Genomic DNA, 21,030 nt, shown 5'->3' on the forward strand with positions numbered 1-21,030 from the left:
TCATGCACACTCTTAGAAAAAGGGTTCAGACAGGTTCTGCAGTTGTCCCTGTAGGATAACCCTTTTTTGGTTCAAGGTAGAACACATTTAGTTCATATTGGTGAAAAGGTTCTACCTGATACCAAAAGGGGCTCTACCCAGCCCAAAAAGGGTTCTACCTGGAACCAAAAATGTGCTCTCCTACAGGGACAGTCGTCGAACACCTTATGGTTCTAGTTAGCCCCCCCCCCCCCTAAAAAATATATATACAAATATTTCAATCTTGACTCATCATTATCTTTAGAGTTGTCCATGCTCCATGTGTGCTCAAGTTGCTCTGAAAGCTTATGAGACCAGTTACCAGCATATTATTATGGTCTTTAGTGATGATAAAAATGTGAAAATATTGAATTAAACATCGCTCACATTGAAACAAAGAATACTGTATTTTAACAGTCAGCTGTAATGCGTTATTTCATTTAGGAACATCAATGCTTTTAGATTACGAAAACAGTTAAAACAGTGCGCTTGGACCATTTTCCTTACAATGCTTGCTGGGTATTGAAGTATTTTTAATCCAAGGCAGATTCGATTTGCGACTACCACACATAGTAGGCCATTGAGATGCTCTTGGCTGCGGTTTTACACAAGAACTACTACTACCGAAATGCCCTCCAGGTTGTTTCCGGTCATTCCGGTAAAAAAAAAAGTTTCGATGGGGGACTGGGAAAAAGTGTTTGGTGAGGAAATGGCTGAGTAGCCTAGCTATATTCTAGCTATATTAAATCGACTATAACCGATTTCCAAACAAGAGGAGGGCAATTCATGAGTCAGGAGAGAAGGTATGAAGTAGGTATGAAGTAACATGGTATATAAACAGAGATGGAATAATTCCCTGCAAAACACAATGAACGTGTTTTTAACTTGGCAATCACTGAGACAATTCCATTGCCATTGAAAATATAGATTTGTAATAACTTTTTCACAAATGACATTTTTTATTAGTATTTATTTTGTTTTTACCGGTTAAATCAGTGATTGTGTATTTTCCACCTTGGCTTGATCTCCATAGATTGCTCTGTTGGCGTTCAAGCACAATGGATGCGCGTGATGATGCTCTCTAGATGTTATCAGTGGGATGGAGCGGTGATGTTACACTGGGTAGCAATTAGCAAGTCTCTTTCTCCTACAAAGAGGTGAGCTACAGGCTGCTGTTTGTGATTTTTAGATATGTGGTGACTATTTTTCATCCCTGTGGGTTGATTACAACTGCGTTGTCTATTCAATTCGTTTTTTTTGTTGCAAGAATGATAGGCTACAGTTGACGAAATAGCCAGTTGCTAAGTAGGTTAACCAGAACTTGTTGGCTACTTAATTAGTTTGAAAACAACCGCTATAGCTATCTATGCGGTTGGTTTTCTGAAGGTCCATCATTTGCCCACTGTTCAGCCATTAGCAACAGTTAGAAATGTTGCTGCGGCTTCCTTTGATATGCACAATAGGCTAAACTGAGTATATGAATAGGCTATGCCAACATGCGCAGTCAATCAGGAAGGCAAAGGCTAGCTTTTTCAAACAGAAATGTGCATCCTGTAACTCTAACTCCCAAAAGTTTTGGGACACTGTAAAGTCCATGGAGAATAAGAGCATCTCTTATTCCTGCTTATTCCTGCAGCCAAAGGAAGTTTAACTACTGGGTAGATGTAGTAGTAGATGTATATCAGATTATTCTGCCCTGCTGGCTTCAGTACCAGTCAGTAGAGCACAGCCACCCTCAAGATGGACACATAATTTGGCACATACTTACTAAATAATCCAACATTTGTAACATTTCTGAACACTCAGACATATTTCTTTAGCACCAATAACAACTCTGCCTCCCCCCTAATTTTATGGGAAGCTCTCCTTGCATATCTGAGGGGGCAAATCATATCCTTTAGTTCAGGTGCTCGTAAGATGTATAAGGCTCAAGTAAATTCGTTGGAGAATGAAATTAGTGATCTGGAAAATGAACACAGTGTAACATTTGACAACTCAACTCTACAAAAATTAGACTCAAAACGATTGGAATATAACACCCTGATGACCCATAAATTGGAAAATGCTCTTAGGAAAACAAAACTACTGCGAACATGGAGATAAAGCATGAAAGTTGCTTGCTTGGCAGATATGACGAGACGATGCTAGTAGAGTTATTAGCTCTATTAAGCTACCCAATAACACAGTTGTTCACAGTCCTGAGGAAATTAATCTAGTCTTTAAGGGAGTTTTATGAAACATTGTACAAGTCTGAAGGGGATGTCCCTGCCACAATGCATACGTTTTTGAACAATCTCAATGTAAAAACTTTAACTGATGAGGATAGAGAGCACTTGGAGAAAGAGATTACATCAGAGGAAATTAGGGAATCCATTTTCAACACTGCTGGGGGAAAATCACCAGGGTTAGACAGAATTGAATAGGGAATCCATCGATCCTTTTTACCCAAACTAATTGAGCCTCTTTGCAGTATGTTTAATTTTGCCATAGAGACAGAAAATCTCCCAGACACACTTGAACAGGCACTGATCACAGTTTTGTTAAAACCTGGGAAAGATCCTCTGCTTTGTGGGTCGTATAGACCAATATCTCTGAACACTTCATATAAGATTTTTGCGAAACTCATAGCTCTTATACTGGATAAGGTTCTTCCGGACTTGGTTGATATGGACCAAACAGGCTTTGTAAGAAACCGCTCATCTCCTGATAATCAGATTATTTAATATTTTGCATTATGTAGAGAATTACCTCTCTCTCACGTTGAACAAGACAGGGTTGTCCCGCTAGTTCTCTCCTTTTTTCTTTGGCTATAGAGCCACTGGCAGAAGCTTTTAGATCTCATCCATCCATCCATGGTGTTCGTATAGGTGGGTGTGAACATCTGGTCTTGCTATATGCCGATGAAATTTTGCATTACCTCACTGAACCAGAAATTTCACTCCGAGCATTAGTTGACATCCTGAAAGAATATGGTACCTTTTCAGGATATAATATAAACCTATCAAAGAGTATACTAATGCCTTTTAACAGGGCAGCTATGCAGATCCCAATCTTAACCCAGACGTTTTCTTGGAAACCACAGAAAATGACATATCTTGGATTGCAAATTCCTTCTGAAACTATTAAGACATATCAACTGAACTATACTCCACTTCTCAAAAAGGTTGGGGAAGAATTGGATAGATGGCGGGATTTACAAATTTCTCTTATTGGTCGGGTCAATTGTGTGGACAAATATAAGATAAATATATGACCAAAATTCTTGTACCCTTTTCAAACCTTGCCCTTTCCTATTCCAAAAGTTTTTTTCCAAACAACTTAATAGGAAGGTTTCTTCATTTCTGTGGAAAGGGACACCCCCCCCCCCCCCCCCCCCCCCCCCAGAGTGAAACTCACAACTTTATGCAAACCAAACTCAGAAGGAGGACTTACTCTACCTGACTTCCAGTTGTATTGCTGGGAATTTCAGTTAAAGGCTGTGTGGGTATGGCAAGATACAACAACAAGTTCACCCTCTTGGAGACAGATAGAGGAAGAGTGTCAGACCTCTGCTCCATTGTTCCCGTGTGTCTGTACTGTCTGTGTTAGCCACCTCCAATACCTGCCCCATAAAACTGTATCTCATTATCTGATGCTGACTATTTGGGCTTGAGAGGTCTTGAAGTTAATTTGCCTGTGAAAAAGCTGTCTCAGTGCTCTTGCAGTGCTCACCACATCCTATTGGAATGCACTGCAATGGGTAATGGGCCATTATAAGCAGAGCAGGATGCTTAACCCATCAGCTGGGCAAAATGTTGTGCCATACAACGTGACCGGACATTTTGAGAAATGTACCTGACACATTGTGTGCATTGTGTGCATAACCCATTAGGGCGTCCACACACGGTTCTCAGAATGACAGAAATCACATTTAGATTATGGTAATGCATTTTAACAGAAGATGCAACTCGTAATGAAGCAGACAATAAAACATCCTTTTAAAAAATTGGCCACAATTCAATTTGCGGGAAAACCCCATTTTAAACAGTACACCTGATAGCAGAGATGAAAAGCTCTGTTAGAAACTTTGAAAGAGGGTGAATCTAAAGATACAACAACTCAGATGGCTTGCTAATATGAATGGGATTGTGGCTTTTGTTTTCTGGACAACAAAATAAAGTTGATATGAAAACCAATAGAACAGGAAAGAAATGGCATAGTGGTGGGTCCATTGGGGAAGTAAATGGAAATACATTTGCCAAAATAAAATTATTTACTATACAGAAATAAATAAAATAATTCAAAATACTTCATCAGAAAGCATGACTTAGCCTGCGGAGTCGAGCATCATTAGCCTCCTGAAAAAAATAGCTGTGGAGGTACAAGTTCGTAGGCCTGTGCCTATTTGGGCATCGTGAGTGGCAATAGGCATAGCTGACTATTGCATTGCGGCTGTCAGTGAAAAGCATCTAAAATACTTGTGAAGGTAATGTGTCTTTTTATTATCATTTAAAAGTTGAGACAAGAAGGGGAGGGGTGTGTGGCGACGATATAGGTGTCTCTCTCCAGAATGGTTTAGCTGTATCCCGCCAATTCTTCGCATTCATTGTTTTATTGATTCTCAATTTTTACATATGTCACCATTAGTAAATGTACCTTTAATCCCCGTCATTTGGTTGTCACTCTAGCTAAGGAAGAAGCTAAATGTACGAGTGATTGGGGAGGTTGTACAGTGCATTCAGGAAGAATTCAGGCCCTTTCCCTTTTTCCACATTTTGTTAAGTTATAGCCTTATTTTAAAACAGCTTAAATTGTTTTTCCTCATCAATCTACACACGATACCCCTTAATGACAAAGTGAAAACAGATTTTTAGAATAAATAACAGAAGTACCTGTTCAGACCCTTTGCTATGAGACTCTAAATTGAGCTCAGGTGCATCCTGTTTCCATTGATCATCGTTGAGATGCTTCTACAACTTGGAGTCCACCTGTGGTGAATTGATTGGACATGATTTGGAAAGGCACACACCTGTCTATACAAGGTCCCACAGTTGACTGTATGTCAGAGCAAAAACCAAGCCACGAGGTAGAAGGAATTGTCCGTAGAGCTCCGAGACAGGATTATGTCAAGGCACAGATCTGGGGAAGGGTACCAAAAAATGTCTGCAGCATTGAAGATCCCCAAGAACACAGTGGCCTCCATCATTCTTAAATGGAAGAAGTTTGGAACCACCAAGACTGTTCCTAGAGCTGGCCGCCCGGCCAAACTGAGCAATTGGGGGAGAAGGGCCTTGGTCAGGTAGGTGACCAAGAACCCGATGGTCACTCTGACAGAGCTCCAGAGTTCCTCTGTGTAGATGGTTGTCCTTCTGGAAGATTATCCCGTCTCTGCAACACTCTTCCAGGCGGAAGCCACTCCTCAGTAAAAGGCACATGACGGCTCGCTTGGAGTTTGCCAAAAGGCAACTAAAGGACTGTCAGACCATGAGAAACAAGATCTTCTGGTCTGATGAAGCCAAGATTGAACTCAATGTCGAGCGTCTCGTCTGTAGGAAACCTGGCACCATCCCTACAGTGAAGCATAGTGGTGGCAGCATCATGCTTTGGGGATGTTTTTCAGTGGCAGGGACTGGGAGATTAGTCAGGATTGAGCGAAAGATTAACAGAGCAATGTACAGAGAGATCTTTGATGAAAACCTGCTTGAGAATTTTATTTGTCACATACACATGGTTAGCAGATGTTAATGCGAGTGTAGTGAAATGCTTGTGCTTCTAGTTCCGACAATGCAGAAACGTGGTACCTTTAGGCGTTTGGACATTTTTCTCAAGGATGAACCAGATTTCTGGAGGCCTACAATTGAGAATTTGGCTGATTTCTTTTGATTTTCCCATGATGTCAAGCAAATAGGCACTGAGTTTGAAGGTAGGCCTTGAAATACATCCACAGCTACACCTCCAATTGACTCAAATATGTCAATTAGCCTATCAGAAGCTTCTAAAGCCATGACATCATTTTCTGGAATTTTCCAAGCTATTTAAAGGCACAGTCAATTTAGTGTATGTACAGTCGCGGCCAAAAGTTTTCACTGACTCAAATATAAATTTCAACAAAGTTTGCTCCTTCAGTGTCTTTTTAGATATTTTTGTCAAATGTTACTATGGAATACTGAAGTATATTTTCAAGCATTTCATAAGTGTCAAAGGCTTTTATTGACAATTACATGAAGTTGATGCAAAGAGTCAATATTTGCAATATTGACCCTTCTTTTTCAAGACCTCTGCAATCCGCCCTGGCATCATGTCAATTAACTTCTGGCCCACATCCTGACTGATGGCAGCCTGAAATGAAATGATACTAGATTACTTTAGGGAAAAAAAATTGGCGTTGACTGACCAGATCAAATGATGACATAAAGAGCCGTTGTGTTGAAACGCCTGATGTTTATTAACAGTGAGAATCGCAGAATGGTGAACTAAACGACTGAGAGTTTTGACTGTGTTTTGTACGTACAAATCATTAAAATCCAGACAGAAAATATTTACACAAGAAGCAATCTAATATCACACAGTCAAAACTCTCAGTCGTTTAGTTAAGTTCACCTTTCTGCGATTCTCACTGTTAATAAACATCAGGTGTAATCAATGCTTTGAGTTTGTCAGAATTTGTGGGGTTTTGTTTGTCCACCCGCCTCTTGAGGATTGACCACAAGTTCTCAATGGGATTAAGGTCTGGGGAGTTTCCTGGCCATGGACCCAAAATATCGACTTTTTGTTCCCCGAGCCACTTAGTTATCACTTATGCCTTATGGCAAGGTGCTGCATCATGATGGAAAATGCATTGTTTGTCACCAAACTGTTCCTGGATGGTTGGGAGAAGTTGCTCTCTGAGGATGTGTTGGTACCATTCTTTATTCATGTCTGTGTTCTTAGACAAAATTGTGAGTGAGCCCACTCCCTTGGCTGAGAAGCAAATCCACACATGAATGGTCTCAGGATGCTTTACTGTTGGCATGACACAGGACTGATGGTAGCGCTCACCTTGTCTTCTCCGGACAAGCTTTTTTTCCGGATGCCCCAAACAATCGGAAAGGGGATTCATCAGAGAAAATGACTTTACCCCAGTCCTCAGCAGACCAATCCCTGTACCTTTTGAGAATATTAGTCTCTCCATGATGTCTTTCCTGGAGAGAAGTGGTTTCTTTGCTGCCCTTCTTGACACCAGGCATCCTCCAAAAGTCTTCGCCTCACTGTGCATGCAGATGCACTCACACCTGCCTGCTGCCCTTACTGAGCAAGCTGAATCAACTTTAGGAGACGGTCCTGGTGCTTGCTGGACTTTTTTCGGTGCCCTTAAGCCTTCTTCAAAACAATTGAACCGCTCTCCTTGAAGTTCTTGATGATCCGATAAATGGTTGATTTAGGTGCAATCTTACTGGCAGCAATATCCTTGCCTGTGAAGCCCTTTTTGAGCAAAGCAATGATGACGGCACGTGTTTCCTTGCAGGTAACCATGGTTGACAGAGGAAGAACAATGATTCCAAGCACCACCCTCCTTTTGAAGCCCCCAGTCTGTTATTCGAACTCAATCAGCATGACAGAGTGATCTCCAGCCTTGTCCTCGTCAACACTCACACCTGTGTTTAACGAGAGAATCACTGACATGTCAGCTGGTCCTTTTGTGGCAGGGCTGAAATGCAGTGGAAATGTTTTGGGGATTCAGTTCATTTGCATGGCAAAAAGGGACTTGGAATTAATTGCAATTCATCTGATCACTCTTCACAACATTCTGGAGTATATGCAAATGTCCATCATACAAACTGAGGCAGACTTTGTGAAAATTTATATTTGTGTCATTCAACTTTTGGCCACGACTGTACACTTCTGACCCACTGGAATTGTGATACAGTGAATTATAAGTGAAATAATCTGTCTGTAAACAATTGTTGGGGAAATTACTTGTGTCATGTGCAAAGTATATGTCCTAACCGACTTGCCAAAACTATAGTTTGTAAACAAGATATTTGTGGAGTGGTTGAAAAACGAGTTTTAATGACTCTAACCTAAGCGTATGTAAACTTCTGACTTCAACTGTATCCTCTCTGGATCTAGTAGATATCTGGATATTTTAAATCCCCAGTCAATTAGATATACTTGGTGAGGAAGGGAAAAGGCAAGACTAATTTATTATTTTTTATTTTATTTCCTTTTCACTCACTTCTAAGGTATCAAACTGTTATTGCAGAACGTTTACTTTCAAACCACTGTTATTACAATCCAACTTGTCAGTGAGGAATTCCCAAGAGGTCCAGGGTTTTGGAAGTTTTTTAACTTATTTTTTTGTTTTTTTGTTACATCATTTAATCGTGATACAGGCTCAGCCATCAAATGCACTTTGTGGACATGTGATTAAACATGCCTCTTGGAGAAAGAAAAGGTTTTTGTCAAGGAAAAGCTTTTTAACAGAGGAAATCATTGCTCTATACCAGTGGTTCCCAAAAGTTTTGTCCCGTACACCTTCAAACATTCTACCTCGAGCTGCGTACCCTTCTAGCACCAGGGTCAGCTCACTCTCAAATGTTTTTGCCATCATTGTAAGCCTGCCACACACACACACTATACGATACATTTATTAAACATAAGAAGGAGTGTGAGTTTGTCACAACCCGGCTTGTGGGAAGTGACAATGAGCTCTTACACTGCGTGCACAACTGCAAGTGAGTATTCTGATATTATCATTATTTCTATGCACATTTTCCAACTCCAAATCATATAAACTTGAATGCTTATTGGATTTCATCATTTTCAGGTGATATGTATTTGTGAAATGAGGGAGAGTGTGGCGAAAGTGAATAACACCTTTATATCAAGGTGTGCTGCCATCCTGTTAGAAGGTAACAGATTATTTTATTACAATGGTTAAAATGTATTTTCATTGTGTTCCATGGTGTTATTCGCCCCCTAGTGGAGCTTTCTGGTACTTAAAGACTACGCAAACAGGAAGTAGAGAATTTGTTCTGCACGCATAGAAGCAGCTAAAAACAACGCTACAGCGTTGAACGGTGCAGGTCTTTCAGTGTAGTTATTTCTTGTCACGCTTCAGCCTTGGAAAATATTTGTTTGTTAAGTTCAATTCAAGCATTTAGCTAATGGTGATAATCTTGTTATTGATAGAGTTGCTTACATATCAATGTTGGTTGGTTGCATTTACTCACACAAATTGCAATGCCTTTCATGTATGTCGTTAGCTGTATTTCTTTGCTCATGCTCATGCATACGAATTGTAAAATATACTGGAGTTTTGTTACTGTTTCTAGTGTAATATGCTTTGTTATTCTACATAGATGGTTGTACATTATTACTGTAATGAAAGGAGTAAGCCAATTACCATATGAGTAACAATTAGCTATATGGTTTGGCATCATGCCAGATGCATGGTACCTTAGCACGTGCTTTGTATTTATGCAACTTCAAATGTATAATGTACAGCTATAGTATGTCGGTGTGAATTGAATACTAAAGTATATTCTTTTCTGTATTTTGCAGTTTCACAACATAAACGTTTTCAATGTATTAATTCAAGAAAAGTCACGCCTTGTGAGTTTTATTGAAGACTTAGTTGTTAGCTATCTGTCTAGTTTTGCATGAGAACGCAACTCAAGGGCAAAATAGTGAAAAAACAGCACAGTGGGCTCAAGCTCAAGAATAACCATACACGGTGGTTTTGTTTCTACGTTCAACAGCCAACAAAGCCTCTGTTCCTAGGGAAGACCAGCAGTCTACGGTACAACAAGCAGAGCCAAGAGTTCGACAGAGAGAGATGGAGGAGCCTCTTCAGCACATTGGGACCAAGTCTCAATCTACAAGATCAAGGTCATCAAAACAGTCAAGCAGATCCTCAACGGCGAGTTCTGCAGCAGCGCGTGCACAAGCCTCCTATGCTGAGAAGGAATCTTCTATGGTGAAACAAAAGGCAGAAATAGAGGCCAGCTTTTTTAAGCAAAAAAGCTGACCTCGAGGCAAGTTTATATGTTCTCCAATTTGAGAGAACAGCTGCTGCTGCATTGGCTGAAGCTGCAGCCTTTGAAGAAACCGTAGAATCAGAACGCAGAGAGCTTCGCAAAGAACTAGACACAGGGACACAGCCCTTAAGTCCAGTCCAACGTACATGTGAGTATGTGCAACAACATGCTAGGCCCTACTTTGCTGAACTTCCATTTGAAGTGGAGAAACGAGCTTCGTGTTGACCCAGCTACATTCCATAATCCAGAAAGTAGCAAACAGAATATGAGCAGAGACTCTCCGTTCAAAAGAAATGAACAGAAGCATGGTGGAAATGGAAAGCAAGCCCACTTCCAGTCACACACAAAGCTTCCCTGAGTCACAAGTGGCACCAGACCTCATCAAGTATCTCCTACGCCGTGAGACTCCTGAAGTTTGATGATCGCCCTGAAAATTATTGGGCATGGAAAGCATCCTTTCTCAATGCGACCAGAGACTTGAATTTATCAGCCAGGGAAGAGTTAGATCTAATTACCAAGTGGCTATGGGCAGAGTCGTCTGAGCAAGCAAACAGAATTAGATCTGTCCATATTTTCAACGCAACAGCAGGACTTAACATGGTCTGGCAACGACTAGAAGAGTGCTATGGTACACCCGAAGTGATCGAGGATGCACTGTTGAAGAAAATTGATGATTTTCCAAAACTGGCTAACAAAGACAATCACAAACAAAGAGAACTAGGTTACATTCTTCTCAAACTGGAGTGTGCTAAAGTAGAAGGGTACCTTCCAGGCCTCGCTTATCTGGACACATCTCGGGGGGTAAACCCTATAGTAGAGAAACTTCCATTCAGTTTACAAGAAAATGGATTGCACATGGATCCAAATACAAGGAGGACTATCGGGTAGCATTCCCACCATTCTCGTTCTTCTCGAGATTCATCAGGAACCTAGGCGAAAATTAGAAATGACCCCAGTTTCACCGTCTACACCTCAACTAACCAGGTGTCTATGAAAAGTGAGAAACCTGCCAGGTACAGCAGCAAGACACCTGTGACTGTATACAAAACGGATGTCATCTGAGACCTCAGATCACCAAACCAAACCCAGTAAGACAAAACCTTGACCATCACTGCCCAATACATAACAAGCCTCATACTCTTAAAGTGTTGTGGGTTTAGATACAAAACTCTAGATGAGCGCAAATCATATCTCAAAGAGAATGGCATTTGTTTACAATGTTGTGGGTCAACTCAGCACAGAGCTAAAGACTGTAAGGTGTCAATCAAGTGCTCTGAGTGCGACAGCGACAGACATCTTGCTGCTCTGCATCCAGGCCCAGCCCCTTCAAATACAGACACCGCTACAGCAGAGACAGAGCATGGCAGAGAGCAAGGTGACGATGCTCTTCTGTCAGTCAACTCAGTGTACGGAGATCTGTGTTGAGGCAGTTAATCCAAGATCATGTTCAAAATTATGCCTAGTCAAAGCTTATCGGCTGGGAAAAGAGAGAAAGCTGTCAAAATGTATGTAGTGCTTGATGAACAGAGTAGCAAATCTCTTGCCAAGACAAGAGTTTTTCAATCTCTTCAACATCAATGACAACTCTACTCCATACACCATGAAGACGTGTCCTGGGGTAACAGAGACTTCAGGCAGGAGAGCCGTCAACTTCATGGTGGAGTCTATAGATGGACACATGCATCTCACTCTCCCTACTCTGATAGAGTGTGATATGATGCCAGACGATATGATGGAGAGTCCCTCCCCCGACATTGCGTATCATCATCCCCATCTGCAACCAGTTATGGACAAAATTCCAGCTGCGGACCCAGACACCCCCATCCTCCTGCTCTTAGGACGAGACATCTTAAGGGTACACAAGGTACGAGAGCAAATCAATGGGGCCCACGACACTCCTTATGCACAGCGACTCGACCTCGGGTGGGTCATCGTGGGTGAGGTCTGTCTGGGAACGGCTCACCGACCAGCCAATGTTAACGTGTTCAGGACAAACATACTTCAAAATGGTTGCACATCCTATCTGAGCCCTTGCCCTGACATCATCCAGGTAAAAGAGAACTACAACAGCGTAGCTCAGAAACACATCTCTCCCTCTACAGTGCACTCGAGAGATCCAAGCACAACTGTGAACACAGACAGCCTGGGATGTTCCGTGTTCAACAAAACACAAGACGATGATAAACCAGCACCATCAGTGGAGGACAAAGCCTTCTTGGACATTATGGACAAACAGGTTTTCCAGGATGATGGAAACAACTGGGTGGCTCCACTACCCTTTCGCCCTACTAGACGTCGCCTTCCTAAATAACAGGGAGCAGGCCATGAACCGTCTCGCATCACTTCGCAGGACTTTAGACAGAAAGCCTGACCTGAAGCGTCATTTTATTGACTTCATGCAAAAGATGCTGGATAACGACCAAGCCGAACCTTCACAGCCACTAGAGGGAGACAAAGAACGTTGGTATCTGCCCAAATTTGGTGTTTACCATCCACAAAGGCCTGAACAAATAAGAGTAGTATTTGACTCCAGTGCTAAGTGTCAAGGCGTGTAACTTAACGATGTTCCGCTCAGTGGTCCAAACTTAAACACACTCTTGGGTGTCCTAATGCGTTTCCGCAAGGATTGCATTGCACTAACGGCAGATGTGCAACAAATGTATTACTGTTTTGGTTTACGTGAGGATCACAGAGATTACTTAAGGTTTCTCTGGTATGAAGATAACAACCCAGATAGAAACATAACTGAGTACAGGATGCAGACAATGCTCCATCACATGTATCCAAGTACTCCACTGCTGGCTAGCCATTAAAGGCCTCAAAGATGCCCGAATAATGACCTGACCCCCTTCCTCACCTGACTTAAATCCTATTGAGAACTTGTGGGCCCTTCCCTCACTATAAATCTTACATTTGAGAAGACAATACATCTATTTGAACAGCATTTGGGAGGCTGTGGTTTCTGCTTCAGCGAAAGTTGATCGTGAACAGATCAAGAAACTGACAGACTCTAAGGATGTGGAAGGCTCATGGCAGTTATTGAAAAGAAGGGTGGCTTTATTGGTTTTTGAAAGGCCAAAAATTTTATTTAATTATCATTTTGTGTTATTTGTTACACTTACTCTAAAAATTGAGAATAAACAAGTGAGTTGGAATAAATTATTTTTGTAATTTAGTTGCCTAATAATGATGCACACTAATAGTTGCCTAATAATTGTGCACACTTATATATTCCCCTGAGAAAGATGAAAACTCACTTTTCCTTTGTTAAACATTCAGGTTTGAGGTTCAATAACATTTTGGATTGACTGAGAGCATTGTGTTTGTTCAACAATAAAATGAATCATGAGGAATACAGTTTGCCTAATAATTGTGCACACAGTGTATAGGACCAGGGCACAAATAATAATATAATAATAATCAATCATTTTGCTCTTTACTTAACCATCCTACTTATAAAACCTTATTTCTTCATCAAAAATGGTGAATAACTCGCCACAGGTTAATGAGAAGGGTGTGCTTGAAAGGATGCACATAACTCTGCAATGTTGGGTTATAATTGGAGAGAGTCTCGGTCTTAAATAATATTCCACACACAGTCTGTACCTGTATTTAGTTCATGCTAGTGAGGGTAATGTTGAGGTAGTGTGCGCACACCTGAGCATGCATAGAAGTACCTGGCCTGCTGCACAGGAAATGTAGGAAAGTGTTTATTTAAAAGAAAATGTATATCCATTGCGAATTATAATATTTAAACTATAGTTCCTCACAGTAAGCGGTTTGAAAAAGGTTTCAAATAATTAAGTATGTTTTCAAAATGCATACTGCCTCCAGCTCCTATTGCAGTGATGGGTGACGCACTAATAGGCTGTTGCCTGCACTTGAATGTTGAATGGGAGGCATGCTTCAATTACCAGTTTAGAATTGTTGTTTTTTTTAGCTCTTTTTAAGTGTGCAATAAAACAGTTTTAAACATGCGATTTGGATTTGTGGCGCAATGAATGGCTTATAAAAGTACATGTTTTACTCTAGCAGCAACCAGCTGATGAGCTGCAGAAGAAATCCCACTCAAAATAGGCTCTGTATGCGTGTGCGTATGATAGTTGTGTTGGATAAATAAGATGCATGATAACTAACGAATACACAGGCCAATTTAATTACACTAACCTATAGACCGATAAGCATGGCGGTGAAATTTATTTTCATCGACTGGTATTTACACCAATGAATTAAAAAGCATTATTTATCCGAGCATTTTTATCAGCTTTTCATGTATTTATTTTTACCGGCTAACGGAAACGCTGTCAGTTAATGTACTCTATTCACCCCTCATCTTAGTCCACTAGCAGGGGTGAGGGTGCGGAGACTGCGGACTCACTGGCTTTAACAGTGGAAGTGCATTTAGGCACGAGGACGGAAATATGGGATGCAGGGAGCTTGGGAGATGGCTGTGTGAAAATACTGACCATGCAAAAGGTGTGGTTTCAAGCTAGATTATGCTGATACATGACAACTGTCCAAGCCAGAGAACTTGTCTACTGTATGTACTGTAATCAGGAACTTCACTTCCACATACCACATTGAGTGGAGTCCTTACTTCTGCCTTTTGGGCAGAGGATAAAAACACATTCTCATTGTTCGTAGTGACCGAAGAACAGTGAATTTCAAAGGTCCATTTGCACTAGCTTACTGTTGAACAGTGCTCTAAACAGGTGGAGAGAAGTAAAGTTTTTCAGAGGAGAGGAGCATTTTGGGCTCCTTGGGAAAGTGGGCCATAAGTCCCTGTGGTGAGTAGTGCTATTCTGGGGTAGGCGCGGTGATGACGTGTAGCTGGCCCGGATTGAGAACAGACTCTATCTTCTGTCCGTATCCGAGAGGGGGGGCCGGGGAGCGGTGCTGATCGGAGAGATTCGCACGAGAGGGACCAGAGAGGCTGTATGTCTGCCACTGCGCACCCAGCTCCGAGACACCTTTGACCGGGGAGAGATCTGTCATAAAGGCCCTTCCAGAGCAGTGAGTATGGCACTGGGTCCACCTGCTTTAAGCTCTGGTTCTGGACAACTGCAGTGCTTGGTAATGCATATCTACTTCTAGATGTGTAGCGCTAGATGCATGTCATAGGCTGAGCTCAGTGTTGGCTTCGTGAAGCGTAGAGAACTGGGGATAACTATTTTTCCTCTACTTTATTTGCGGCTATTTGTTCCCAAAAACCCAAGCAACCCTGCAGTGAGAGGAGGTGGGCTGGGCTGCTATTTAAAGATCACATAACCAAGCCAACTGCTCCCGTTTCCGCTCGCTTTGTAATTGAATCATCGCTAGTGGAGTGCCAGCCAGTGAAGTGGTGCACTCTACAAATGATTATATAGTAGTGACTCAAGCAACAACAAGTTTGTGATTCCTCCTGACCTGTGCTTTCTGACCTGTGATGCCTGGTACTTGTTGACTGTGGAGGGGGGATAGGTGTGAGTGTGTGTGTGTGGAGAGGGGTGCAGGCAATAGCAGGACTTAAAAGTAACCTCCGAGGAAGAGTTGTTGTAGGTTTAGTCTGTGTTGGTTGTAAAGAGTTGTGGGTTTAGTCTGCGGGTCACTTCAGGTTGTTTGCTACGGCAAGAGAATCTTTCATATCAGTCGGAACTGATCAGAATGAGTTATAAGACAACCACTGACCCGGAGTTCATCAGGATCGATTCAATCGGCTACTCACCACGGTGGAAATCATTACGGTCTCTAATTAGTCAGGACTATCACCGACCAATGTGTGTGCCAGGTCTCGCACCCTCCTGCTTGACAGTCCGTGTGAGGTCAGGTGTAGTCGGACTGGAGACTGACGTGTTATACACCACTTGTCTTTGACACATATCTGGCATCGCTGTGGTGGAAGAGTGAGTGATTAAAATCTATGGACTGTCTGACTTTGACACAGTGAGACTTGTGGCGACGCTGAAAAGCATTGATTGAGCTCAGCGTTATCGCCCAGATGTGAGACTGTTAACTCAAAAGGGAAACATTTTCATCCCTTTTCCACAAGCACCATCCTGAGGGTGTGCTGTGAGTATGAGAAGGAGAGGGCGATGGAGGGAGAGAGCACAAATGACATGCAGTGATGCATTCAAAGGCTGAGAATAAATATGAGGGCATAACGAGATGTATAAGATCACACACACACACTTTTCTAAGATCGGGAAATGCTCGCCACTCTGCTCCAGATTCTGCTGTGACTCACCTAGCAGTGGTACTGGGCGAGTCAGGAGTGTGAGAAACGTCATCTTCAACCACCCTGACGTCTGCTGCCTCTGTGGTGTGTGTGTGCTTTTGCACCTTGTCCAATAATTCAGTGACTGCCTGTCATTCAATGCTAAAAGTCCAGTACATTTAGCCCAGGCTCTGAACTCAAGGAAAGGATGGGGCTTATCTGGTGTCACTGCCACTTGTTCAGTTTCATTCCTTTACCCTTTTAGCTTCCTTTTGTGGTTGAAAAGTGAAGCCTTGTTCCTACACTCATACAGCAATAGAAACTCATAAGGGGTAATGGTGCTTCTGAAAGAGAGTAATCAGTCATATTAAATGGTAGCCTGATGATGGGAAGTGTGTGTGTGAGCAGTAGAACCCTCTGCATAGCTGAGTCCTAGACAGACTATTAGCCTAGGTAATGGCTGTGTGTGACTGTGTTCATGCATTTATGATTGCAAGTGTGTCTGCCAATTCAATATGTATTGCGACTCACACAGTATTATATGTATTGCAATTCAATACTGTGATTTTATTGCAATTCGATGTTACAAACATATTGGTCTCCATGTCTGCTGCAGAGATGAGTACCATGAGAAGTTTTGATCAGTTAAATAAAAGTGCTGAAAACAAATTGGCTCCCTATAAAAAGAAAATTGAGAGCAAGTTATGACATGTCGGTGCAGGTAAAGCAAACTCACAAAAATGATTTGTCAAAATGGTACAATATATCATATAATAATATCCCAATATATAACTATCCACTACCCCCCCCCCCCCCCCCCAATTCAAGAAATTGAATTTATGGGTCTTTCTATAAACTAAGGTACCAGTGAGGATTTCCTACACTGGATAACTTGTTACAAAGCTGTTGATTACCGAAAGAGTCGCCTTACCTTGTATTTGTTATGGATCCCCATTAGCTGCTGCTAAGGCCCAGCAAATTAAGGCAGTTATACAATTTTAAAAACATTTACAATACATTCATTACTGAATTGACAACACACTAAGTGTGTGCCCTCAGGCCCATACTCCACTACCACATATGTGAAATCCATGAGTATATGTGTGTATGTTATCGTGTCTGTGTATGCATGTGTCTGTGCCTATGTTTGTCACTTCACAGTCCCCGCTGTTCCATAAGGTGTATTTTTACCTGCTTTTTAAATCTGATTCTACTGCTTGCATCAGTTACCTGATGTGGAATAGAGTTCCATCTAGTCATGGCTCTATGTAGTACTGTGCGCCACCCATAGTCTGTTCTGGACTTGGGGATTGTGAAGAGACCTCTGGTGGCATGTCTTGTGGGGTATGCATGGGTGTCCGAACTGTGTGCTAATATTTTAAACAGACAGCTGGGTACCTTCAGCTTCTTACAAAAACATGTAATGAGGAAGTAAATCTGTCTTCCACTTTGTGCCATGAGAATTTGACATGCATGTCATTATTGTTAGTTCGCCGTGTATTTTTAAAGGCCAGCTGTACTGCCTTGTTCTGAGCCAACTGCAATTTTCCCAAGTCCCTCTTTGTGGCATCTGACCACACGACTGAACAGTAGTCCAGGTGCGACAAAACTAGGGCCTGTAAGACCTGCCTTGTTGACAGTGTTAAGAAGGCAGTGCAGCGTCTTATCATGGACATACTTCTCCCTATCTTAGCTACTGTTGTATCAATATGTTTTGACCATGACAGTTTACAATCCAGGGTTACTCCATGCAGTTTAGTCACCTCAACTTGCTCTATTTCAATATTATGCATTACGAGATGTAGTTGCGGTTTAGGGTTTATTGAATGAGTTGTCCCATATACAATGCTTTTAGTTTTGGAAATATTTAGGACTAACTTATTCCTTGCTACCCATTCTGAAACTAACTGCATCTCTTTGTTAAGTGTTGTCGTAAGTAAACATTGAAAAAAGCCCGGGCCTAAACAGCTACCCTGGGGAATTCCTGCTTCTACCTGGATTGTTTGATGGGCTTCCATTAAAGAACACCCTCTGTGTTCTGTTAGACAAGTAACTCTAATGTCAAAAGCTGCACTGAAGTCTAACAAGTCAGCCCCCACAATCATTTAATCATTAATTTCTCTCAGCCAATCATCAGTCGTTTGTGTAAGTGCTGTGCTTGTTCAGTGTCCTTCCCTATATGTGTGCTGAAAGTCTGTTGTGAATTTGTTTACTGTGAAATAGCATTGTGGTCAAACACAGTTTTTTCCAGAAGTTTACTAAGGGTTGGTAACAGGCTGATTGGTCGGCTATTTGAGTCAGTAAGGGGGGCTTGACTATTCTTGGGAAGCGGAATGACTTTAGCTTCTCTCCCCATCCTGAGGGCGCACACTTTCTAGTAGGATTACATTACAAATGTGGCAATATTGTCAGATTGTCAGACCCCGGTGGCTTGTCGTTGTTGATAGACAACAATATTTGTTTTCACCTCTTCCACACTGACTTTACGGGAATTCAATAGTAGAATTATTTTCATAATTTGGTCAGATATGCTTGGATGTGAAGTGTCAACATTTTGATTCTCGCATGTCATCCCTAAGTTTGCTTATCTTGCAAATGAAAAAGTCATTAAAGTAGTTAGCAATATCAGTGGGTTTTGTGATAAATGAGCCATCTGATTCAATGAATGAGGGAGCCAAGTTCTCTTTTCTCCCCCAAAATTAAGATGCTCAAAAATGTTTTACTATCATTCATTATATTTATCTTTTTCATAGTATAGTTTATTTTTATTTAGCTTAGTCACATGATTTCTTAATTTGCAGTATGTTTGCCAATCAGTTGGGCTGCCAGATTTATTTGCCATACCTTTTGCCTCTCAACCATACAATTTTTAAATTCCTTATCGATCCAAGGGGATTTTTACAGTTTTTACAGTAATTTTCTTAATGGGTGTGTGCTTATTAGTAACCGGAATAAGCAATTTCATAAATGTGTCAAGTGCAGCGTCTGGTTGCACCACAGACCAGCAAATATTCTTTACATCAACATATGAATCCCTACAAAACTTATTGTATGACCTCTTATACACTATTTTAGGCACAGTCTTTGGAACCTTGATACTTAAAACCTAAACCAATAATGTAATTTATGCGGTTCTTCAATAATTTTGCATATTACTTGTTGGATGTGCAAGCTGATTTAGTTACGCCGTGATATTTTCACACCATCTGACCCAGGAAGGAATTTTCAGAATGACAGTCAAGTGACTAATATCTGTTGTGATTGTGCATGCGATGCAACAAACGTGCTGGAAAAAAGGTGTTCGCAAGGAATATCCAGAATATTTTGGTTTCTCATTCATTAAGCCTGTGAAAACCGTTGTGCCTGGATCCACGTTGGATCTAATATCCCTAGCAAATTTATGTTTATCATCTGTCTGCTTGATTAACCGAGAATTTCATGTTTTCATATGTTATTGTTCCTCGGATTGGAAACCAAGTCTATCGTGCTTAATTGTATAGACTATTGCGCAACCCCACCGCTAGTCCTATTCATTATTCTATATATATATAGTGACAACAAATGACAGCCTAGTGGGCTTATTCACAATATGATCTGGTAATGAAATAACATGACATACATTTTGCTTTCCATGTTACACCTGCAATTTTAAACAATACAATTGGCCAGAAGTAGCCTACTTGAATTTGGAGCTCAAATTAAATTACATGAATAGTCGGCCTACCTTCAAAATCAGACATTTCCTGAATTTGGTGCTTGAAAAGTCCTTGTAATTATTGTAGCCAATTTATGTTCCCCTGCTCCCTTAATTGTCCGTGATTTCATTTTTGATCGGTTTTGGTGATAAATGTGGCCACTTTCGTTTGTGTGGGTGTTGGGTGTTGCGAAACTCTGGCTTCACTTGGCATTCCAGTCAAATCCATTAAAAAGGAAACAGTTTTTTGGTCACTTTCTCATTATAAAAACAGCGATGGTGAGATTAATGATACCGCTATTCATGGCTTTATTATGCGCCTCCCTCGGCCACATAGGCTACATGAAAATCACCATGCATGCATCCAATCTGTCAGGCAAGGTCCACATTATTGTCACAGATTTTAAAATATAATAATAATTAAAATGTCAATGCATTGACATGCATTATTCTTAGTGGTAATGGCATACTCTATGACATTTTTTATATATATATATTCTTTTTGGGGGGGTCAATTAGGCCCTATGTGTACGATTTATATAAAATATACAATTCTACAACATTGACGTCCTTTACAATTACAATTTAAGTGCTTGAAAAATTCCCTGAAAGTCCATGAATTTGGCTAGCCAATGTTATTATTATATTTTTCAAACTTTATTTAACCAGGTAGGCCAGTTGAACAATTTCTCATTTACAACTGTGACCTGGCCAAGATAAAGCAAAGCAGTGTGACACAAACAACACAGAGTTACACATGGGATAAACAAACGTACAGTCAATAACGCAATAGAAAAATCTATGTACAGTGTGTGCAAATGTAGTAAGGCAATAAATAGGCCGTAGTGGCAAAATAATTAGCAATTAAACACGAGTGATAGATGACCAGAAGATGAATGTGCAAGTAGAGATACTGGAGTGCAAAGGAGCAAAAAATAAATAACAATATGGGGATGAGGTAGTTGGGTGGGCTATTTACAGATGAAATTATCGGTAAGCTGCTCTGACAGCTGATGCTTAACGTTAGTGAGGGAGATATAAGACTCCAGCTTTGGTGATTTTTGCAGCCAAATGAGGAGTTGGCTTTGGGGATGACCAGTGAAATATACCTGCTGGAGCGCGTCTGT

General features: G+C 41.1%; 1 protein-coding gene across 10 annotated transcripts in view; it reads left to right on the plus strand.

Annotated features, from left to right (window-relative positions):
- Nucleotides 1-670: 670 nt before the first annotated feature.
- phactr4b (phosphatase and actin regulator 4b) overlaps nt 671-21,030 on the plus strand; it is a 50,873-nt gene continuing 30,513 nt past the window's right edge. For 2 of the 10 annotated variants that reach the window (XM_090229400.1, XM_090229405.1), the window contains exons 1-2: nt 690-821; nt 1,052-1,175. The gene's annotated coding sequence lies outside the window, so the exon portion shown is untranslated. Of the gene's footprint in view, nt 833-1,051; nt 1,176-21,030 lie in introns of all 10 variants that reach the window. The other 8 variants (XM_036973971.2, XM_090229403.1, XM_090229401.1 and 5 more) reach the window with 7 other exon arrangements.

Source organism: Oncorhynchus mykiss, chromosome 3 (genome assembly GCF_057628025.1).
Source record: "Oncorhynchus mykiss isolate SJ-2025 chromosome 3, ASM5762802v1, whole genome shotgun sequence".
Lineage (NCBI taxonomy): Eukaryota > Metazoa > Chordata > Actinopteri > Salmoniformes > Salmonidae > Oncorhynchus > Oncorhynchus mykiss.